This window comes from Peromyscus maniculatus, chromosome 6 (genome assembly GCF_049852395.1).
Source record: "Peromyscus maniculatus bairdii isolate BWxNUB_F1_BW_parent chromosome 6, HU_Pman_BW_mat_3.1, whole genome shotgun sequence".
Lineage (NCBI taxonomy): Eukaryota > Metazoa > Chordata > Mammalia > Rodentia > Cricetidae > Peromyscus > Peromyscus maniculatus.
Window position 1 is genome coordinate 95,431,220 of NC_134857.1, and position 21,622 is coordinate 95,452,841.

At 44.3% G+C, this 21,622-nt stretch overlaps 2 long non-coding RNA genes across 2 annotated transcripts; one reads left to right on the forward strand and one right to left on the reverse strand.

Moving 5' to 3' along the window:
* The first annotated feature begins 1,772 nt into the window (after positions 1–1,772).
* On the forward strand, positions 1,773–4,582 carry LOC121830503 (uncharacterized). The gene is made up of 3 exons (XR_006073722.2): positions 1,773–2,173; positions 2,961–3,179; positions 4,321–4,582. It is a non-coding gene; the product is annotated as an uncharacterized LOC121830503 (long non-coding RNA).
* Positions 4,583–7,082: 2,500 nt separating this feature from the next.
* LOC143273959 (uncharacterized) lies at positions 7,083–14,947 on the reverse strand. The gene is made up of 3 exons (XR_013052318.1): positions 14,807–14,947; positions 9,142–9,232; positions 7,083–7,450 (listed from the first exon to the last, which is right to left on the reverse strand). It is a non-coding gene; the product is annotated as an uncharacterized LOC143273959 (long non-coding RNA).
* Positions 14,948–21,622: the final 6,675 nt, after the last annotated feature.

Here is a 21,622-nt window from a genome sequence, read left to right on the forward strand (position 1 = left end):
AAATGTCTCCAGCTCATATCACTAAACTGAAACCTCAGTGGGAGATCCCAGAGTCAGAACCAGGCAGGCAAAGGGGCCACTTCTGCATTCCTCTCTCGCGGGATTGGCAGGAGGAGATAAGTATGCTATTGTCTGCAGCTACGAAGTTGAGGGGCTTGTTTGCAGTTAGCTAGCCAAAATCAGCCAAAGAGACGCTTATCACCCTGTCCCGGCTACTGCCAGTGCTTTGAAGATCCTGTCTTTGTCTTGAATTTTCTGAAAGTTCACAAAGAGCTATCCTGGTCAAACCCTGTCTATTTTTTTTTTCCATACGTTTTCCCAAGGCATTGAGCGGACACTTCAACTTAGAAACGTAACACTCTCAGGTAAGAACGCAGATATGTGCCTCACTTCTGCAAGTTTGGGTTAATCCCCAATACCAAGAGCAAAACCTCAATTATCAACTCTGGAGTTCCCCATCCAAATGGCACGAATTTCAAGTAAAAGAATTGAACACACACGAATTCGCAGATAATCGAGTACTTTCCTGTGTGCAGTGAGTCGGTAACTTGATCTCACCCACTTTTGTTCACACAATCAGAAAATATTTACTTAAAGCCCCTTCTTGTTTAAATGCAGCAAGAAAAAGCAAGCAATTTGAGGAATCTGTCTTTTTTTTTTTTTTAGACTGGGTCTCATTAAGGAGCTCTGGCTGGTTTTGAACTCACAGAGATCCCCTTACCTCTGCCTCCTGAGTTTTAGGATTGAAAAAGAAAAAGAAAAAAAAACCCTTTGTTCTAACAAATATTTAAGTTCAACAACTCTCTTTTTGCTGTTGTTGCTGCTGCTGCTGTCAATAGTCTGTTTACTATTTCTCTCATTCTTCTTTAAAGTTTTCTTTACCCAACATTGTCTTGCTTTCCACCGAGGCACTGTTTCTTTTCGTTCCTTTCCTGTTAGCTGAGCTCAGGGGGGATACTTGTCTGCCCCGTTAAGATTTTGAGTCACACCCCCAAATGACAAGACAGTTGCGTGCCTGAGCATGAAGGGCGTACCAAGCAGCGAGCACAGGATGGTGAACTGACTGAGGGAGCCTCTGTGCAGGAGACTCCTAACCATAGCTATCTTCAGACTCTTTCTGCTGGCATATTTACGTAGCCAGAGAGAGCCCTTCCGTCCTTTCCAGAAAATGCGAAGCTGACTTGGGCATTCTGGAAACCGTGAGGAGTGAGTCTGCTGTCCCTTCACGCTTCAGCTTACAGACTTCCACCCAAACCTCTGCCTTCACCTCGGCCTTCCACAGCCAACGTCATTAGCTCAGCCCCTCTACCCTCGGCCTTCTGCAGTTCAGTAGACACGGTCCACCTCCCCACAGGGCTGGGAGAGCTTTGTGTGGCAGGAGGAAGGACCCAAGGTTCTACTTTTGTTTTTGAGACAAGGTTTACTTACGCGTAACAAGACTGACCTTAAACTTTTGATACTCTGCCTCCAACCTTAACTTCCTTTGGGGGACAGAATTTCACTCCTGGCTAATCTGGAATTCACTATGCAGCCCAGGCTAGCCCCGAACTCATGACACTGCTCCCGCTTTGCCTTCCTGAATGCTGGGCTATGGGCACATGCCACACACCTTAACGTTCAAAGCCTTTATTCAAAGGTGCCTCATCACAGTCTGGGGTCTCTGTGGTGTTCTGAGCAGGTCCACTTGCTTCTGGACCCCTTCTTTTGCACCCCCAGCTTTTGGTTTCCTTACTTCCCCTGGTTAGCATTCATCTGTCTCCTCTTCAGTCTCCAGAATTCTGTTGCCGCCACCTGTCATCTGCTGCTCGTCTCTGTTTTCGAAGAAAGAATCCTGTTACCATGACACCACCGAAAGTGATAATGTGGAGGAAAGTGAAAGTGTTCACTTCACCCTCTCAGAGCAGAGGTCACTGTCTTCACCTAGGCCTTGCCCTCTCTGACGTCACGTGGCCGCCTTTGCTAATTCAACACAGGCGGTACTGGTTCCGAGGGAGCTGGGGAGCGCTGGGCATGGCTGGGCCCCATCCAAAGCCTCCACACTGCTCTTCTGCAGCTGTATGTACTCTCTCTCCTTCGGTCTGACTCCCATCCTTCGACCCCAGTACTCTGAAGAGCACCCTTCTGTGTTACGGATGCTAACCATGCTAACCTAACTCCAGGACACACGGCAGAGGTACAGCCTTCGTTATGTTAAGTTAAGGAGTGTCTAAATAAGCGATGTGCAGGTAAAACTTCATCCTCTCCACTCAGTGAGCGAGGCGTGTGTGTGTGTGTGTGTGTGTGTGTGTGTGTGTGTGTGTGTGTGCCCGCGAGCATGTGTAGAGACCAAAGGTTGATGTTGGGTGTGCTCCTCAATCATTTTGCCCCTTATTTTCTGAAACAGCCTCTCACTGAACCCACAGCTCACAGACTGAGCTGGGCTAGCTGGCCAGTAAGCTGGAGATGTGTCTGGGCCCCCTCAGCCCTGACACGTGCTATTGGACCAGGCTGTTTCTATGGCTGCTAGAGATCCGAACACAGTCCTCATGCTTGCCTGTCGTCCATTCTAAAAATTTTTACTCCTGTTGTCACTGCTTGTCTCACTTGTTGAGAGGGGCTCTCATGAAGCAGGCTAGCCTCAAAGTCTGATGTAGCCCAGGATGGCTTTCAACTTCTGATCCTCCTGCCTCCACCTCCCAAGGGCTACTACAATTATAGTCATGTGCAATTCTAACATAGGCTATATAAAGAGACCCTGCCTCAAAAAAAAAAAAAAAAAAAAAAAGCCAGAAACAGAACAGAACAGAACAAAATTCACAGCTAGGCATGATGACATTGTAGTAATCGCCTGTAGTAATAGTACTTGGGAGGCTGAAACAGGAGGACTTCAAGCTGAGGGCCAGCCTTGGCTAGAAGGAAAGAAAGAGAGACAGGGGGCATAACCTTCCAGTAACATCCAGAAAAAAATTTCTACATTACAGACATCTAGAAAGCTGTCACCAGAAGGTTTATGGACATTTTCAAGATCTACCTATTGTCAGCAGTCTATCGCCCCTAGAGAAGGGGATGCCACTAAGCAGTCTCTGAAGTCCTAAAATCAGTCAAGTCAGTGTGAGAAATCAGTCACTCTGGCTGTTTGCCTTGTCGTGGAGGAAAACAGTGAGTTGCCTGGTTACATTTCACCACAGACGTGACTTCAGGTAAGAGTTCTGAATGTCTCACAGGAAAACTCACTTGGCTGCTACCCTTTCTTCTCTGACTTTCCTGTTTCCCTCCCATCTTCTCTCTTTGCACTTCACACTGCGCTATGAGTTTGATATTAAGGGAGATTTTAAACTCTATGAAGTTCAAGTATGGAGCAGCACTGCATAGATGCTAGTCCTTAGCCTGCCACAGCACACCAGGGATGGCTGAGGAGTACACAAATAATTGCCAGACCGTGTGGTTATCTGGTCATGTAACCAGCCCATAGGTCTAGTCCCCAGCAGAGCTTTCATTCTGGGCCATGTGGGTTCTGAGACTCTGCTTTCTACAGAAGCAGAGAAGGAGGGAGGGAGAGAGAGAGAGAGAGAGAGAGAGAGAGAGAGAGAGAGAGAGAGAGAGAGAGAGAGAGAGAGAGCAGGCATCTGAGGTCAAGATGTCTCAAATGCAGCCTCAAGGCTATTGAAGTAGGGACACAAAGGGAAGCTGCAAAAGTTCATTTCAAAACTGCAAACAATTTTCTGGAGAACCAGACACTCAAATATATCTTTGAGTTAGATTATTCTGTTCTTGTTGAGAAGCCATTTAGATGGGCCCTTCAGTCATACACATGAAAAAATAAGTCCAAATCAGGAGATATCTCCCTTGTGAAGCTTTAAGGAGTCCACTGTTTGCTAGTGCTTCCTGTAGTAAACAAAGAGACGCCATTCAAACACCTCCGACATCTCAACCATGATGGCTGAACTCATGATAATGCCTGGTGAGAAACCCGAGTGTTTGGCAAGCTCCTACACCCCATCTTCCTGTTTACACTCAGTATCATTAGTCACCCTGGGTCATCCTCGATTGTCCTTGCTAGGCACCAGAAGATTCACTCCCTCAGCAACTTCTCTCATTCCTAAAACACACCTCGCATCTATTCACACCATGTGTCGTTCTTGACTGCCACCCAGGCCACTCTCCCTTCTAAGTCACTCTGATGGCCTCCTTTCCTTCAGTGTCCAGCCGTGTACTGTCTCCAGTCCATCCTTGATTCAGAAACCAGAAGAATCTTATTTTTCTCTCCTCTTTAAGTAGGCCATTTCATTGCTTTCCAAGAATAAGCTTTATTTCCTCTTTCAAACTGTTTCAACTTTACAGAGTTCCTGGGAGAGTGGGATGACTGAGGTTAGAGGATGACTTCCATCGTGTGAGTCCCGGGAATCAAACTCAGGTCAGCAGGCACCCTTACCTCCTGAGCCATTGCAACAGTCCCACAGCGAATACCTGAATAGTGTGTCATAAAATGTTTCAAGGACTTTTGTGGTAGAGTCTTTTCTTTCTTCCAGTCCCAAATCTCTTTTTCCTTCCCCTGTTCCTGGTATCTCACGTTTCCTTTGGCACTCCCCATCCCTATACCAAAACTGCCAATCAAATGAGCCAAGTCTCTTTACCAAAGGGAGTGTCTGTGAACCTAGTCAGGCTAGTCTGATTTTCCTGGGATGTAAATCTTGAACAGGCTGATTCTAGGTCAAAAAAGAACTTTCTGGTGGCAGGACCCCAAATAAATTGTCGATTAATTTCAGCCACTAGATCCTCAAGTATAATTAAGCTATCCCACCTACTGTGCCAATAAAATTCCTTTTATTTTAATATGTCTGAAATATTTACTGTTGCCAGCAAGTGATAAAGCCTACTTTATGTAAGTAGGTGGAAGTATGCAATAATTCATTATTAGACTTCTTCTTAAAACAAACAAACAAAAAAACCCAAGGTATCATGTATCCCAGGCTGACCTCAAACTCTTGATGCTAGAATTACAAGTGTGTGTCATAGAGCCCAATTTTAGACTTCCTTTTCTTATTTGTTTTATTTTATCAGTTTTTCAAGACAAGGTTTCTTTGTGTAGCCCTGCCTATCCTGGAACTCACTTTGTAGACCAGGTTAGCCTCAAACTCAGAGTTCTACCTGCCTCTGCCTCCCAAGTGCTGGGATTAAAGGTGTGAGTCACCACCTCCCAGCTTAGACTTTTAAATGTATGCCTATATCTAGAGATGTGGCTCAGTTGGTCAAGTGTTTGGCTTGCATGAAAGGGACTCTGTCTTAGTTAGGGTTTCCATTACTGTGAAAAGACACTATGATCATGGCAACTCTTATAAAGGAAAGCATTTAACTGGAGGCTGGCTTACAGTTGAGAGGTTTAGTCCATTGTCATCATGACAGGAAGCATGGAGGCATGCACGCAGACATGGTACTGGAGAGGTAACTGAGAGTTCTACATCTGGATCCAAAGGCAGCAGGAAGAGAGATTCATACTGGGCTTGGCTTGAGCTTCTGTAAACTCAAAGCCCACCCCTAGTGACATGCTTCCTCTACTAAGACCACACCTACTCCAACAAGGCTGCACCTCCTAATAGTGCCATTCCTTATGAGCCTATGGGGGCCATTTTCATTCAAACCACCACAGGCCCTGAGTTTGATTTTCTACCACCAAATATACAGGGTATGGTGTGGTGGTTTGAGTGAGAATTCCTCCCATAGGCTCATGTATTTGAATACTTAGTTCCCATTTGGTGGAACTGTTTGGGAAGGATTAGGAAGTGTATCCTTGTTGGAGAAGGTGTTTCACTGGGGATGGGCTTTGAGGTTTCAACAACTGCTGGTACCATTCCCAGTTAGCTTTCTCTGTTTCAACATGGAAACTCTTAGCTACTGCTCCAGTACCATTCCTGTTTGCCTGCTGTCATTCTCCCCTGTGACAGTCATGGACTCTAACCCTCCGGAACCATGAGCCCCAAATCAAACCCTTTATTTTATAAGTTGTGTTGGTCATGGTATCTTAGCACAACAATAGGAAAGTAACTAAAAACTTACCACCATACTACGCTTTATGACACACATCTATTAGAATCCCAGCACTTAGGAAGTGGAAGAAGAGGATCAGAAGTTCAAAGCCATCCTAGACTAACAGCAAATTTGAGGCCAGGCTGCTGTTACATGAGACTGTGGCTAGACAAATAAAGTATTGACAATAACAAAGCAATTACTTTTGTTTCTTCCCCAAGACAAATTCTTAAGTTTGTTTCTTAAACATATTTAGCTACGTGGACAGGGTCCTGACATGCAGCCTAACTAGCTTTGAACTTCAGACCCTCCTACTTTAGTTAAATGAATATTGGCATCACAAAAGAACAGTTTGCATGCATGTGTCACCATAACAACTTTTCTTAATATGCTGAGAAAGAGATGTCTTCATAACGGCCATTATTTTAAGGAGAAATTATATATAGACTAAGACTTTCATTGTGAAAGACTATAAATGTTCAAATAATCATACAATGAGAATAAATCCTATCTCCACAATGAGACATGAGGAGCACTAATGAAAGAGTCACCGTGACAGCTGTTTAGGAAAGGGTCCAACACCACCATCTCTTCATGGAGGGGGCCCTCTATGGAAATGGACGTGCAGATGGATATGCACATCTATTCAGATCTGAGCAAACCCCATTTCTCCTTTTCTATGGTCGGGTCCCACGTTCTGGAGGGTAAAGAGTTGCAGTGTGACTAGATACCCATCTGTTCTGACAAGTGTCCAGTTTTCTGACCAGGTCCTAATTAATCAAGAGGAGGCAAACCAGATCCAAGTGAAATATTCAACACCAGCTTCCTCACTGGCCTTTCATTTTGTATTTGTTTCTGGGCCATCACAATACTTAGATACAAACAGGACAGTTATAAGTTTCTGACTATAGTTTTGGTGGTAAAAATATGACCAAATACTAGTAGATGACACTGATTTGATGACCTGAATTATTTTTTCATTTTTCTTTATTAAGAAATTTTCTACACACTCCACATACCACCCACAGATCGCCCCTCCTCCCTCCTCTCACCCCCCAGCCCTCCCTCCCAAGCCACCACGCATCTCTACATCCCCCAAATCAAGGTCTCCCATGGGGAGTCAGCAGAGCCCGGCACACTGAGCCTAGGCAGGTCCAAGTCCCTCCCCATTGCACCAAGGCTGTGCAAGGTGTCACACCGCAGGCACCCAGCTCCCAAAAAAAGCCTGCCCATGCACCAGGGATGGATCCCAATCCCCCTGCCTGGGTGCCCCCGAAACAGTTTGAGCCAAACAACCATCTTCTATATCCAGAGGGCCTAGTCCAGTCCCATAGGGGCTCCACAGCCACAGTTCATAGGCTTCAACTAGTGTGGCCGGATGACCTGCCTTTTTATAGTTAGTGCTTTGTGGTTTTGAAACTGTCTTGTACATCACACCAGCCAGGTTCTGAGAGAGAAATAAAAGGGGAGGTAGGGGAGGTGTCAATGATGGGACTGATAAAGGGCTGCTTACAGGGGTGGTGAGTGGGTTAAAGGGAAAACAAAGGATGCTGAGGCTCCCGAGAGATAAGGGGTGGAAGCAGTGCTCCCCAGATCCCATGGAAAGCTAGTGTCAAGGGACAGGGGCCAGGCCAGCCAGCTGCCGCCCAGGACCTGATGCAGAAGTGATAAGGGGTGGGGACAACAAGACTCACCTCCTCCTTTTCCTACCCGGTCATGCGTGTGCTAAGTCAGCTAGCAGCCAGATGGCTAAGGAGTTCTGGGGATGCAGCTATTAGGAGGTAGATCCTTAGAGCACATGGTGTGTGTGTGTGTGTGTGTGTGTGTGTGTGTGTGTGTGTGTGTGTGTGTGTGTGTGTGTATCAAGAAACATGGGCACTAACCAGCCACACACATTAACCTGGAATACCAGACAGATTAAATTCCTGATTCAATTTATACAGCTCATGATCTGGGACCTGGGATTGAAGTACAAGTGTCCAGGCTCTCCAGAGCCAGGTTTTCCTCCTACCACCATACTATGCTTTAGATAAGGGCTTAATTGCCAACGGCTGAATATTGTACTATGTTGCTTGAGTAGATATAATTTGGTTTCACACTGAGGATTCCAGTGAGGATCTCAGAAGAGACTACTTGCTTCATGTCTACTGTGGGATTCAGCCCCTTAAGACATAGGGTCACACAGACCAGGTAAGTTCAGTGGTGGTAACTGTCCTATCCTCCTACAGTCACTCCAGTGTGGACTCTGGGGCTGCCAGAGAAGTTTCCCAGTGTGGACAAGAGTTTGACAAGAGTCACTCCCGTTTTGCTAGTGGGAGCCCAAGCCAAGAACTTAAAATGAAATAAGCGCATATTTTTCTTGAGCTTTTGCAAGGTGGTGCAATGTGTGAGGCATGAGTTCTACCTCTTTGGTTTTCCTGGTTATTCCTCCTGTCCTTTTGCTGTGGTCGTTGCTGACACTCCAGGGCTAGCATCAGCAATGCCACTGTTTTCTTTTTTAAACAAAGCCCAGGGTGCCCTTGAAGAATATGCCTTTCAGGATGAGATAATTGGTTTGGAATCCCGATGCCTTTATTTATCATCACATGGAGCTGATTTTCAAGGAAGATGGCTTTGATGCTTGATGGTTGGCTTGGTGCCAAGCAGTCATTGGAGATTCTGGTTGTTTGATGTTAAGACGCAATCTGCTGCGGACTGACTAGGCCTATTAATAGGAGTTCAAACACAACTTCACAAGCATCCCTGTGAGGTCCTGGGAGGACAGGCCCGAGTAACCATTCAGACAGAGTCAGGAGGTGTCATTGAACAGGATAGTGTGCCCTTGACACCATGTTAGGAACTTACAAAGGCATCTAAAACATGCCAGCAGTAGCCCTTCCCATCCATCCTCACTTGAGCTCACTCGATATTTTGGGAACATGATATGCCCCAATTAGGTGTCTGTGTTTCCCACAGGATAGGGCTCTTTAGAGGCAGGGATTATGTCATTAATTCAAAAAGCATTCATTGAGTGCTTCTTGCCACTGCCAGCCATTGTACAGGAGCCAGAATCCTTATTCATTCTTGTACCCAGCACCTTGTAAAGAGGCTAGCACATGGCAGGCATTCAATAAGTATTACGGGTAAAATATTACTCACTGAAGAGGTGAAACACAAGCGCTGTATTGCCTTGAATAATGAAGAGTTTTCAAACCCAATATTTTCCCAAGGTTTGCAACAACACCCAAATCTGTTGTATCAGAAAAAAAAATGATAGTTTTACATGGGGCAAATGTGATAGACGTTCAAATGTATTTCTATTTATTTTGTGGTTAAAGGCTAGAGCATTCCAGTCCATCAAATGTTTTGGTTGTTTGAGGGTTAAACCTACATTTGGTGCTATCAATTAAGAAAAAAAACCTCACTACCCAAACAAAACATAAATCACTCCTTGATGATCAAAAGACAATGTGAGTCTCTCACAACTGTCATTAGGGAACCATTTGTCACTGGCTGGGCTCTAGCTGTACATGGGGTTAAGAGTCTGGATTAATAAATGCTTGCTCTGGTCCTGTGATTTATTTTTTATGCACAGTTAATGATACATAATTATGAGAACCCCCAGGCTACAGTCAATCATTTAAAAAATAATTTGAAGAGAAGGAAAGTGGTACCAATAAAGGCAATAAAAACTATATTCATATGAAAGATGATAGATGGATAGATAGATAGATAGATAGATAGATAGATAGATAGATAGATAGATAGATAGAAAGCTTTCAGAAGAGAAGGCTGGAAACTCAGGCTCAGTACAGAAACAGTAGGAACCGAGGGAGACAGGCAGCAGGAAACCTAGACAAAATGCTGCGTGGATATAAGGCCCCAGACCTTCCCGTGTGGATATAAGGCCCCAGACCTTTCTGTGTCACTTTACCAAAAACCAGCAAAAGGGTATTAGAGACAGAGAGGTGGAACCCACACAGTCTGAGCCAAGATGTCAGGTAAGCATGGGCCACCTTGCCAGGGCAGGGGAAGATGCACAATTTGGCCCCTTGAACATCTGTAGCAAGAATCTGAACCCTTCCTTCAACAGACTCAGAACAAGGCAATGGCTGTTCCATAAGCAGTGATTTTAAAGAAAATCCCAAGTATATTGTCCGTTACAACTCATGGCAAAAATAAATAAAATACATCTATATTAAAAATTTTTAATTCAATAATAGAGACTAGGGAGAGGGTCAGTTAGTAAAGTGATTGTGCACAAGTGTGAAGGCCTGCATTGTATCCACAGAATCTGTGCAAAAGAGCTTAGTGGTGTGTGATTGTGCACAAGTGTGAAGGCCTGCATTGTATCCACAGAATCTGTGTAAAAAAGACAAGTATAGTGGTGCGTGATTGTATTCCTGGTGATGGAGAGGTGGAGATGGGGAATCCCTGGGATTCAGTGACCAGCTATCATTGCCTAATTAGTTAGCTCTAAGTAAAATGGAGAGACTCTGTCTCAAAGAAACAAGTTGGTGGACTCCTGAAGAAAATGCCTGAGGATGACCTCGGGCCTCGGCACATGTACATACGTGTGCATGTATACACACATCCACCCACATACACCTGAATACACATACATTTGTACACACACATAGTAAATGCTTAAATGTGAAATAAAATAAAATTCAAAAAGAGCATGGTAGACCGCTCCCTGCCAAAGGATTCTACACATGCTTCACATGTGATTAAGATAAAGGAAACAGGCAGGAGCAGGAAGCTACTATTTTTATTTTTGTGAAGCAGTACTGACTCTTCCTATAAGTCCACACATTAACCAACAGCAGGATAAAGGATTGCCATCCCTGTCTTTAGTCAGGGGCTAGCTGTCTCCTCTACTTTGGCTGAAGTCACAGAAGCGTGTCTTGTCCTTAACCTTACTTGCTAAGTTGCTTTGGATTCCAGGAACAAAAAAAAAAAAATCCCCACAAGACAAAGTCCCCTCCCCCTGCCCCAAGGGCAATTACTTGTGAAGGTGAGGCCGCATGGAAGTACTCGGTCCTGAGAACCACCTTGGCCCCTCAAGCAATAAGGACATGTTTGGTCCACCTTCCTGGACCAGAACTGAGACGATAATGGCGGAGACCACATCCTAGAGCAGGACTGCTTAACTGCGCATGCTTTCTGCTTCTTGGCCCAGTCTCTCTCTATTGAAGTCTACAGCTCATGTTAGCTCCCCCAAAAGACTTGAGGGGCACTAGACCCCTTCATTTCTTCCTCTTTCCATTGAATAGAATCTCCGTGTTTTAACATTGTTTCTTCGACTGGTATCAAGAATGCGTCATTTGTTAGGGCTGCCAGAGCCTAGGCTTTTATCCCCAAAGTTCCATTTACATAAGAACTTGAACCCAACATGATAGCATTTGCCAGTGTGGTGGTTCCAAAGAAAATGACCCCCATAAGGGAATGGCATTATTAGCAGGTGTGGCTTTGATGGAGTAGGTGTGGCCTTGTTGAAGGAAGTGTATCACTGTGGGCTTTGAGGTCTCCTTTGCTCAAGCTACACTCAGGGTGACACACAGTTGCTTCTGCTGCCTACAGATCAAGATGTAGAACTCTCAGCATCTTCTCCAGCACCGTGTCTGCCTGCACACCACCATGATGATAATGGACTAAGCCCCTGAACTCTAAGCCAGCCCAACTAAATGGTACTTGGGAGGCAGAGGCAGGCAGACCTCTGTGAGTTTGAGGCCAGCTTGGTCTACAAAGTTCCAGGACAGCCAGGACTACACAAAGAAGCCCTGTCTCAAAACAAAACAAAACAAAAAACAGAAAAAAAAGAAGTATTGTTGTGATCATGGTGTCTCTTCACAGCAATAGAAACCCTAACTAAGACAACCTGTAATCCTAGCACTCAGGAGAGACAGCCAAGAGGACAACTGCAAGTTCGAGGCCAGCCGGGGTGACACAAGGCTACAGGCCAATAACAGTGTCATACAACAAGACCCTGTCTCAAACCCACACCAAACAACAGTAAGAACAAAGACAGAGTAGGATTCCTGGTATCTATTACCAAATACCACAGGAACGCAAAAGATAATGTTAAATTATGCACTCCGCTTAGCCTTCACCTGACTTTGACGGTCCTGACGTTATTAAATTTCTTTGCAATGGTTCAGCCTAGAGAACGTAGCTGGTCAAGTGTGTACAGACAGAAACAAAGTCAAAGTTAATACGTAAATTTCATATATACATATAAAAGACTTGACGCATTTTCTCTCTCCTACACAAGTTTGCTTGGCTCAACTGCATTGGACGTGCTTAATCACATGTAGATGGGGAGTATGTCAGGACATATGCTTGCCCTTGATTTAACTTACTTCCGTGGGAAATACGGAAGCCTTATGCGTGTATCTTTATAAGCTTCTGCAAAGTGTGACTCATCATCATTTTCAGGGAACCCAGGAATGGTCCTGGCCAGAGTCCATCATCCTGGGCAGTACTTAATTAAAGCTTACTTCAAATTTGACTCAGAAATTGTGATAGTGCTCTTATTCTTGAGTGCTTTGTTTAACACCGGCCCCTCAACCTCCCCCACTCCTGATTTTGAGACATTTTCTTACATGTAGACCAGGCTGACCTGAAACTCACAGAAATCCAACTGTGTCTATTTCCCAAGTCCTGGCGATAAAAGCAAACACCACTATGCCCAGCTATCATATATTTTAAAATAATTCAGTAAATCCTAACACTAAGGAGATAGGAGAAATGCTTATCTCTTTAATGAGATAATGTAAATTTCCTTCCCAGAGACAGCCCCTCCTGAAGTCACATACAGAATGGCAGCCGCGAATCTCCATGAGACCTTTTCTTGTAAACATATCACCTTCATTCAAAGGGCATGATTTTCTCTCTTTATCTGTTCCATCCTCCTTCTCTGGGCAGCTACTGAGATCTATGTCCTGCCTTCCCTGGGGATTTTCCTTTATACTCTAATAAAAAGAATTTTCTCCTGAGTCCATTCTTAAATTCTTCTATTAATGAGACTAAGGACCCTGAGAGGTGACCCCGATCACCCCAGGAGTTTGTGGTAGCCCAGATGGGATTCCCCAAACTTTCCAGTTGCACTAACAATGGAACTGACCATTATGAGACATGCAGACATCTTTTACAATATGTTTTTAAATATATGTATAGTAAGCTAGTTTGAAATGCTTCTACAATGAATGCCTTCCATATATTTCTCTTCACAATCATCCTACCCACCAAAAGAGTCAGTCTGTCTAAGGTGTTTTTCTCCCTTACTCCTAGAACCCTCTCAAAAGAACCTGCACTATTGATGATTTCAATCTGATATCAAAAGCAGTTGGGTCACTGAATGTAAAACATCTCCCAAACCAACGAGATGGTTCCGTGGGTAAAGGTTCTTGCTGAGCAAGCCTGACCCTGACATGAGTTTGAGTCCCAGAACTCAGGTAAAGGAAGAAAGAGAGAACTCCAACGTTGTCCCCTGACCTTCACAGGCGTGTGATGTCATGCACGTGCCTGCTTGCACAGAGACACAGACACACAACCATATACAAAATACACCACTAATAACAATAAATAAAAACAAATTTAAAAAAATCATATCTCCACATAACCATGGTTAGACAAGGGACTCTTCAAAAAGTATTTTTGCTTCTGTTTTAGTTTTTGAGATAGAGTCTCTCATCATCCAGGCTAGCCTTTAATGTGCTATGCAGCTAAGGATGACCTTGACCTTTCTGGTCCTTCTGCCTCCACCTCCAGAGTGCTGGGATTATAGGCATATACTAACAAGGCCAGTTTTGTGTGGTACTGGGGATCAAACTCAGTATTTCAGTCATGCTAGGCAAGTACTCTACCAACTGAGCTACATTCCTAGGCCCTAAAATGTTTTTTTTTTTTCCTACCTAGAGCAGCTAAGCTAAGAATAAGCTCTGTGGCTGGGGTATCACAGGGTCAAAGAGCACACAGTTATTGTGTACAAGGTCTTGGGATGAACCCAGGAACAAAACATTAAAATAAAATATGAGAGAGAGGGGAGAGAGAGAGAGAGAGAGAGAGAGAGAGAGAGAGAGAGAGAGAGAGAGAGATGTATAAATCCTTTCATACTTGAAATAATCTCATTGCAATTAAATGAAAATAGGTTTAGTTCTTTAATTCTAAAAACTAAACCTGATAACATGTAATATCCTGCATAACAAAGATACAGATGAGAAAGGCATTTAGCACTACATGGATCACGTGAAAGAGAGGTTTCAGTCCTTTGAAAGGAAAGAACAAGTTGGTAGGAAATGGTCCTTAGTTTACTGAAGCTGGTTTCAGTAAAGCCCAGACAAAGTTTTCTGTTTTTCTTTTCTATCATGGACAGCTAAGATGGATAGGTTTTTATATTGTTGCTCATTGAATATAACTATTTCATATTCTTAAAAAAACAACAAAAAAGGAAAACAACAGCAAAACCTTACCCAGTTAAAAGCCTCTCTCTCTCCCTTCCTTCCCTTCCTCCCTCCTTCCTCCCCTTCCCTCCCTCCCTCCTTCCTTCCTTTCCTCCCTCCTTCCCACCTACCTTCTACTCCCTCCTGCTTCTAGAACCCTCGATCTCTTCCTTTCTCTACTCCAACAGACTCTTGTTATATAGCTCAGGCTTTCCCAAAACTATGTAGCCCAGGGTACCTTCCAACTTGTGGATCTGCAATTCCTCTGCCTCCTGCAGCCTCCTGAGCACTGAGACGGTAGGCATCCTTCACTGCACTCCACCCCAGCACCTGCTTAAGTTGCATTTGATGCAATCAACCCAATAAAACTGAAGACTTACACACTTGCTTTGTTTGTATGTTGGGTTAAGGCAGGTTCCCATGCTATATCCCAGGCTGCCTTGGTACTCACTATGTAGCTCAGACTGGCCTCAAATTTGTAGGCAGTCTGTCTCAGATTTCCCAAATCCTGGGATTACAGGTATGAGTCAATGCACCCAGTTTACACAATGATTTTAAAGAGCCAAAGCCTAGTGTTTAGCAAGACCATGGTGGCACATGTGTGTACTTCCAGAAAGAGGGTCAGGTGTGCAAGGTCAAAGTTCAAGGTCAGCCTGGACTACAAATGTGGGAAGAAAATAAAGTCTAGTGTTGCTTTTTCTCTCAAATGAACCTTCTGGAATGGATGGACCTAATCATATAATGGATGGAGATCCTGTGCAAGGAATAAAGCAATCAGCTCTCTTTCTTTGAGCAAAACTTTGCTCACCTAGTGTTTTCATTTCTAGCAAATCTTGAAAGTGGTATTTTATAAAGTAGGGTGTGCATGTGCCTGTCATCTTAGCACCTGGGAAACTGTGGTAAGAGTGTGGCAAACCAAAGGCATTCTGGGCTACACAGCACATTCCAGACCAGTCCAACATACAAAATGAGACAAAAACAGAGAAGAAGGAGGTGTGAGGGTGAACATCTTCAATCCCAGAACTTGGGAGACAGAGATAAGAGGGTCTTGGTGAGTTTGAGGCCAGTCTGGTCTACATATCAAGTTCCAGATCAGCCAAGGCTACACAGTGAGATCCTGTCTCAAAAAACAAGCTGACTAAACTAAATACAGACAAAAGAGAGCTGGTGGGATGCTCAGTGGGTAAAGGTGCTAACCACCAGGCCTAATGGCCTGAGTTGAGCCCCACGACCCATAGAGCAGAAAGAACCAGTTCCTGAAAACTGTCAGCACACACACACACACACACACACACACACACACACACACACACACACACGAGCACACACACGAGCACACACAATAACATAAAATGTTTAAATGAGAGCACACAATAGTTCAGACTTCGTGAATTATTACACATGAATCCACAGCAGGCATTCTGTATCTATGGGTTCTATATCCACAAATACACTATTCCCAGGATGAAAAAATATTCAAGAAGAAAAATCACACATGTGCTGAACATGCACAGACTTTCTTCTTACACAGAAACATACAATGAGCATTTACAAGGCCTTTTAAACTGCATTTATTAGTAGTGCAGAGATGGTTTGAAGTGCATGGGAATGTGTTCATAGGTCACAGGGAGATCCCAAGCCATGTGAGGTAAGGGACTAGTTCATTCATGGCTTCTGGTATGCAAGAGGAGTGAGGGAAGCATTCCTCTGTAGGAAGCAAGAGACGAATGTACCTTAGCCCAAGATAAATAATTACTTCCTGTGACAGTGCACTAGTTACTCTTCTTGTTGCTATGGCAACATTCCCGTCAAAAACAAATACCTAAGGAAGGGTTTGTTGACTATTTTTTTTTATTACTATCTGTGCACACGCACAGTGTGTATGTATGTGGTGGTAAGGTACATGTGCGGCACACGTGTGGTTGTCAGAGAACAACTTTGTCGGGTTGTTTTTATCTTTCCACCTGTGTGTGGGTTCGGGAGACAAAGCTGAGGTCACCAGGCTTGCGGAGCCAGCTCTTTTCCTGGATGAGCCGTCTCTCTCGCTGGCCCGGGAAGGTTCCCCTTGGGTTCCCAGGGCAGAGAAGACATGATGGCAGGGGCTGGTCACACTGCGTGTGCAATCAGGAGCCAAGGAAAGATGAATGCTGGGCTCTGCTGGCTTTCTCCTCCTTATTCAGTCTGAGGCCTAGCCCACAGACTAGTGCCCCCTGCGCTCGGGACAGGTCTGCCCTTCTCAGTTTCCCCTTTCTGAAAAGCATCCTTATAGACACTCAGAAGAGCGCTTCTTGGTGACCCTAAATCCAATCAAGCTGACAAGGAGGAATAGCCGTACAGTTAGTGAAGCTAACACTTCATAGTTATACGGGATTTCATAGATGCGAAGTTTTCAGAATTAAGTGTTATCTCTGATTGTGCTGACTATTTTTGTTCCTGAATCAATGAGCTGGAAAGAGGTAAGCACCAACTCCACTATGGGAATGAAGCCTGGAACTATCACATCCAGGAGAGCCTGAGGTTCATCCCGGGTACTGGGATGCAGTTCATCCTGGGTGCAGCTGTATTGCTGCATCGTCTGAATTCTGGTCCAGGTGCTCATTTTCCTTGGCTACCCCAACATTTACCACCATGATGGAGTTCAATCCTGAACCTGAAACTTAAGGCTGCCTATCGCTTACCTGTCCTGTTCTCTCTAGCCCTTGACTATTGAGGTCCATTAGAAACTGTCAGAGAGGCATGGTCCAGCCCACGTTTAGAACTGCCTTTCTCCTCAACTGCATTAATCTAGTTTCAGAAAGTAGAACAGTGGTGTGAAGAAGAGCAGAGTGTCTTCATGCTATTGATTGCCCAAGTTGAGTGTTGTGGATGGAAATGTGCCACCACAAAATTCATGTGTTGAAGCCCTGACCACCAGTATTTCAGAATTTGACCGTGCTTGTAGATAAAGACATTATAATTTGAGGTAGGGAAGCCAGGCAGTGGTGGTACATGCCTTTAATCCCAGCACTTGGGAGGCAGAGGCAGGCAGATCTCTGAATTCAAGGCCAGCCTGGTCTCCAAAGCCAGTTCCAGGACAGCTGAGGCTACCCAGAGAAACCCTGTCTTGAAAAACAACAACAACAACAACCCCCCCATCAAAAAAATTGAGCTAGGGGTACTAAGGTAGCTCAGAAAGTATAGGAACCCACTGCCAAGCCTGATGACCAGAGTTCAGTAACAGGAATCCATGGGGTGGAGGGATCAAATCAACTCCCATAAGTCTTCCAACCCCATACCCACACAGTGGCACATGCATGTATGTATACACACAGAGATCATAAACATGTAAATAAACACATTTCTCAAACAAAAATTTAAGTTTAAACCAGGCTATTAGGGTGGAGTCATAATGCAATATTACTGTTGTCTCTCCAAGAAGAGGAAGGAACGTCAGGCAACTCGTGCTCAGAAAACAGGCAATTCGAGGCTACGACAAGAAGATGTCTGCAACCCCAGGAAAGCCTCAGGGAGAAACAGAATTTTCCGGTCTCCGGAAGTGTGAGAAAATATATTTCCATGTTTTGCCATCTACTTCACGGCACTGTGTCCCAGCCACTCTAGCAGAGTAGTACCAGAAAACTGTAGCTTGACCAAAGGCTTGCTGTCCAATGTAGTGATATGACAGGTTACCTCACAAGTGGACAGCCCAGGGCAGGTGGTTAAGTCAATTGGGGTTCTAGGACAGGAGGAGACGGGCCAGAACAAACAGAAGGCATCCCAGGCTATGGGATGAGCCTCCAATAACCTAGATACAGTTAAGACGCCTAGGGTTGGTGGTTTTGAAAGGCCACTCCGGTGGCACATGCTGGAGGGGCTGTTGATGTAGGGCGGGGGCGAAGTGGAGATTCTATCACAGAGCCTTAGAAAAAAGGAAGGGGCTGCTTTAATGGAGAGAATTACAGTGGTGTAGCAATAGCAGACAGATATCAAAGAAAAACCCAGGAACTGGGCACGGAGTGTAATCACCCTCCGTATGGATGTTTAACCCTCTACAGTACAGAACAGTAGTCAAACAGCTACAGAGACAAAATAGTTTAAACAAAGGTACAGCTGAGCTGGGCCTGTGTAGACATTTCCCTTATCGCTGTTTATGTAGCATTTACATTGGCTTGGGCAGCTTGGATTTTAGTAGCTGTGAAAGGTTTTGCAACCAGCTCTCTAATGGATACTAAGGGGCATGTGGGGAATGAAGGACAAATAAAGGAAATAAAGTGGGGTTTGGTTTCCTAGGTAATGGGAATGCCATTTACTGTGGTTGAAAGCAGAGACAATGACCAGACCTGTAAGGAACCTACGTTCACTTCCTAAAGTAGTTAACAGCAGCCCTGTTAACTCTGAGGTCCAAACTAGAGACTTAAATGAACATATTTTTGTCTTTGAGCTGGATTTCCCCGTATAGCCCAGGCTGGCCTAGAACTCATGATCCTCCTGTTTCAACTTCCTGAGTACTGGGATTACAGGCATGTGATGCCAGTCTGGCTACTGGAATTAGTATTTTCAAACATTTGTTGAAAGTAGAATGTGTTTGATGCTTCCTTGAAAAGTTCAGTTAGGGTAAATAATCAGTAATAATAAACCTACTGTAATTTATGTTACCCTAAACTGCTTCTGAACAGGGAGTATTGAGCTTACATTCAACTATTTATTTCTTATTAAGAAATGGAACAATTTCTTTTACAAAGTATATAGGCTGACCCACTCTTGGAACAGACAGTTTAGCAATATTAAGTTTGGGCAGGAAGGCTTGGCCAAGCAACCTTGAAAACAGTTGGTTATTGATTCTTGGATCAGTCATTAATCACACTTTCTGTTTCATGACATAGCAGTTTTTGGTTAACCTTATCAACAGAAGCTAGTCATTGATCCAATCAGTAAACAGACGCACTGAGCCAGCCTGCAGCCTGGAAGTCATGGGGAGGTCTAGGGGATGTTTAAGTAGATACCAAATTATTGTCCTCAAGTTGCTCAGCCTGTCTTGAAGGAACCAAAGGGGATCATCAGCCATGGCAGTGATTTCAGTTCTTGTAGAGAATACATTAAAAATACCTAAGTCTCAAGTGATGGTGCCCGGAGAAGGAGCCGGCTGCAGTGGGAGTGGGGGAGAGGGGATGGGGATGGGCAAGGGTTTCTGCTTTTCATTAGAAGCTCTTCTGTTCTAGCTTCAATAAGCACTAGAAAAATAAAAAGACAGTTTAGCTTTTTCTCTTCAGTCTGTCCTTCCCCTCTGGCTTCCACCACTCTCAACTATTGGAATGAGGAACAGACTGACTCTACAGTTCACTCATCAACTGTACACATTCAATTCACGCTGCATTTCTGCTTTCTGTGTGCCATGCGCAGCAATAGGATGATGGGCAAAAAAGACACCCTTGCTCTCAGGGAAGAATGGACACGGTCCAGTCAATGCTTGATTTCGGGCCTTTTTTTTTTTTTCTGTCAGCTCAGTCCCTCCTTCATTTCTGGCTACTATGACTTGAGTTTTGACAAGATCTAGGGCTATGGGCGGGGTTTTGATTGGAATAGATAACCGTGATGGATAGAGTGAGCCAAAGGGGACACGATAGGAAAGTATGGGAACTGTCCGGGGCAGCCAGGGATAGACTTTGAGGATTGTGAATTAGACTTAAATTGTTATCAGAAGGAAGGCTAAAGACTTGATCCAAGAGAGAGGAGGGAGATGAGGGGGTCTTATAGATGGGGAATAATAGGTAGAACTCCATGTTAATTTCATAGACAAAGGTCAGAAGATTGGCAAGGCTTGGTATGATGGTTCATAGCTGTAATCCTAGCATTTAGAAGGCAGAGGGCAGGATGTTTGCTGCAAGTTTAAGGCTAGCCTCGTCTACATCATGAATTCCAGGCCAGCTGGGGTTACCTAACAAAGCCCTGTCTCCTTAGGGGAGGGGGTAGGAGGAAGAGGAGGAGGACAAGAAGAAGGAAAAGGAGGAGTAGGGGAGGTGATGAGGTGGCTGAGCAGGTGGGAAACCTAAATTTGATCCTTGGAACTTACCTAAAGGTAGAAGGAGAACCAACTCCACACACGCACCATAGGGTGCACCAGCCCCCCCCCACATGCATACATAATAATAATAGCAAATAAATAAGTGAAAGGACAAGGTGGAGGAGGAAGGAGTGTAGATAAAAAGATGACTGACTACTTCAATGTTTTTCAAAAGTAAATTTTTAGAAAACAGTGATGTAACCGTTTGAAATCACTAAGAAAAGTTACCTAACAAAAATAATGGATTTGTTTTACGATATTCCAGAACTGAATTTCTAGGCAGGCTTCTGAACAAAACAAATGTAAGTCTTTAAAGCACTTGAGAGGCAGAGACAGGCAGATCTCTGTGAATTCGAGGTCAGCTTGGTCTACAAAGCAAGATCCAAGACAGGCAGGACTATACAGAGACACCTTGTGTTAAAAAACCAAAATAAAAAAAAAAGTACATATGGATATGATTGCCTGATGGGAAATTAGGAAACAGAGGAGATGAACATCTTGAGACTGCTGGAAGTTTAGAAAAACTACTGAGAGACAGAGAAAGTCACCTGGAAAAGCAAGGGCAGAGCCAGGGTCATGCCCTTAAAGGATCCGTGGGAAGCTGGGAGCAGAGGGCATGCTGGCAATCTCAGCACTCAGGGGGCTGAGGTAGGAAGATGGACAGGAGCTTGAAGACAGACTGGGCTACATAGTAGGTACCAGGCCAGCTAAGGCCAGATGGCCGGACACTGTCTTAAATACATAAGCAAATAAGTAAGTAAATACCAGAGGAAGGGGAGACTTAAAAAAAAAAAAAAGCCACATTAATCAAAATAGCAGAGTTAAGGAATATAGGAACGTTGAGTGGCTTGTGAATTCTGTCACTAAAAATATGACTTTTTAAAAACTAAGGTGTCCTAATTCATTTTTTTAAAATTAGGATGTGTTTAATAAAAGCATCTGAGTGTAATTTGACGCGTGTTGGAAAGCATTTATCTGTGTGACCTCAGTAAAGACAATGACCAGCAGGGTTTCACACACAGTATCTGGACAGGCTCTCAGTTCCTCCCCAACAGCTGAGGAGCAGAGGTAGTTCGGCAGAAAGAGGGAAGCAACTTACATGTTTGAGGCCCGCAGAAAGGTAGATGAAGTCAGATGAAGTAAAACATCAGATATT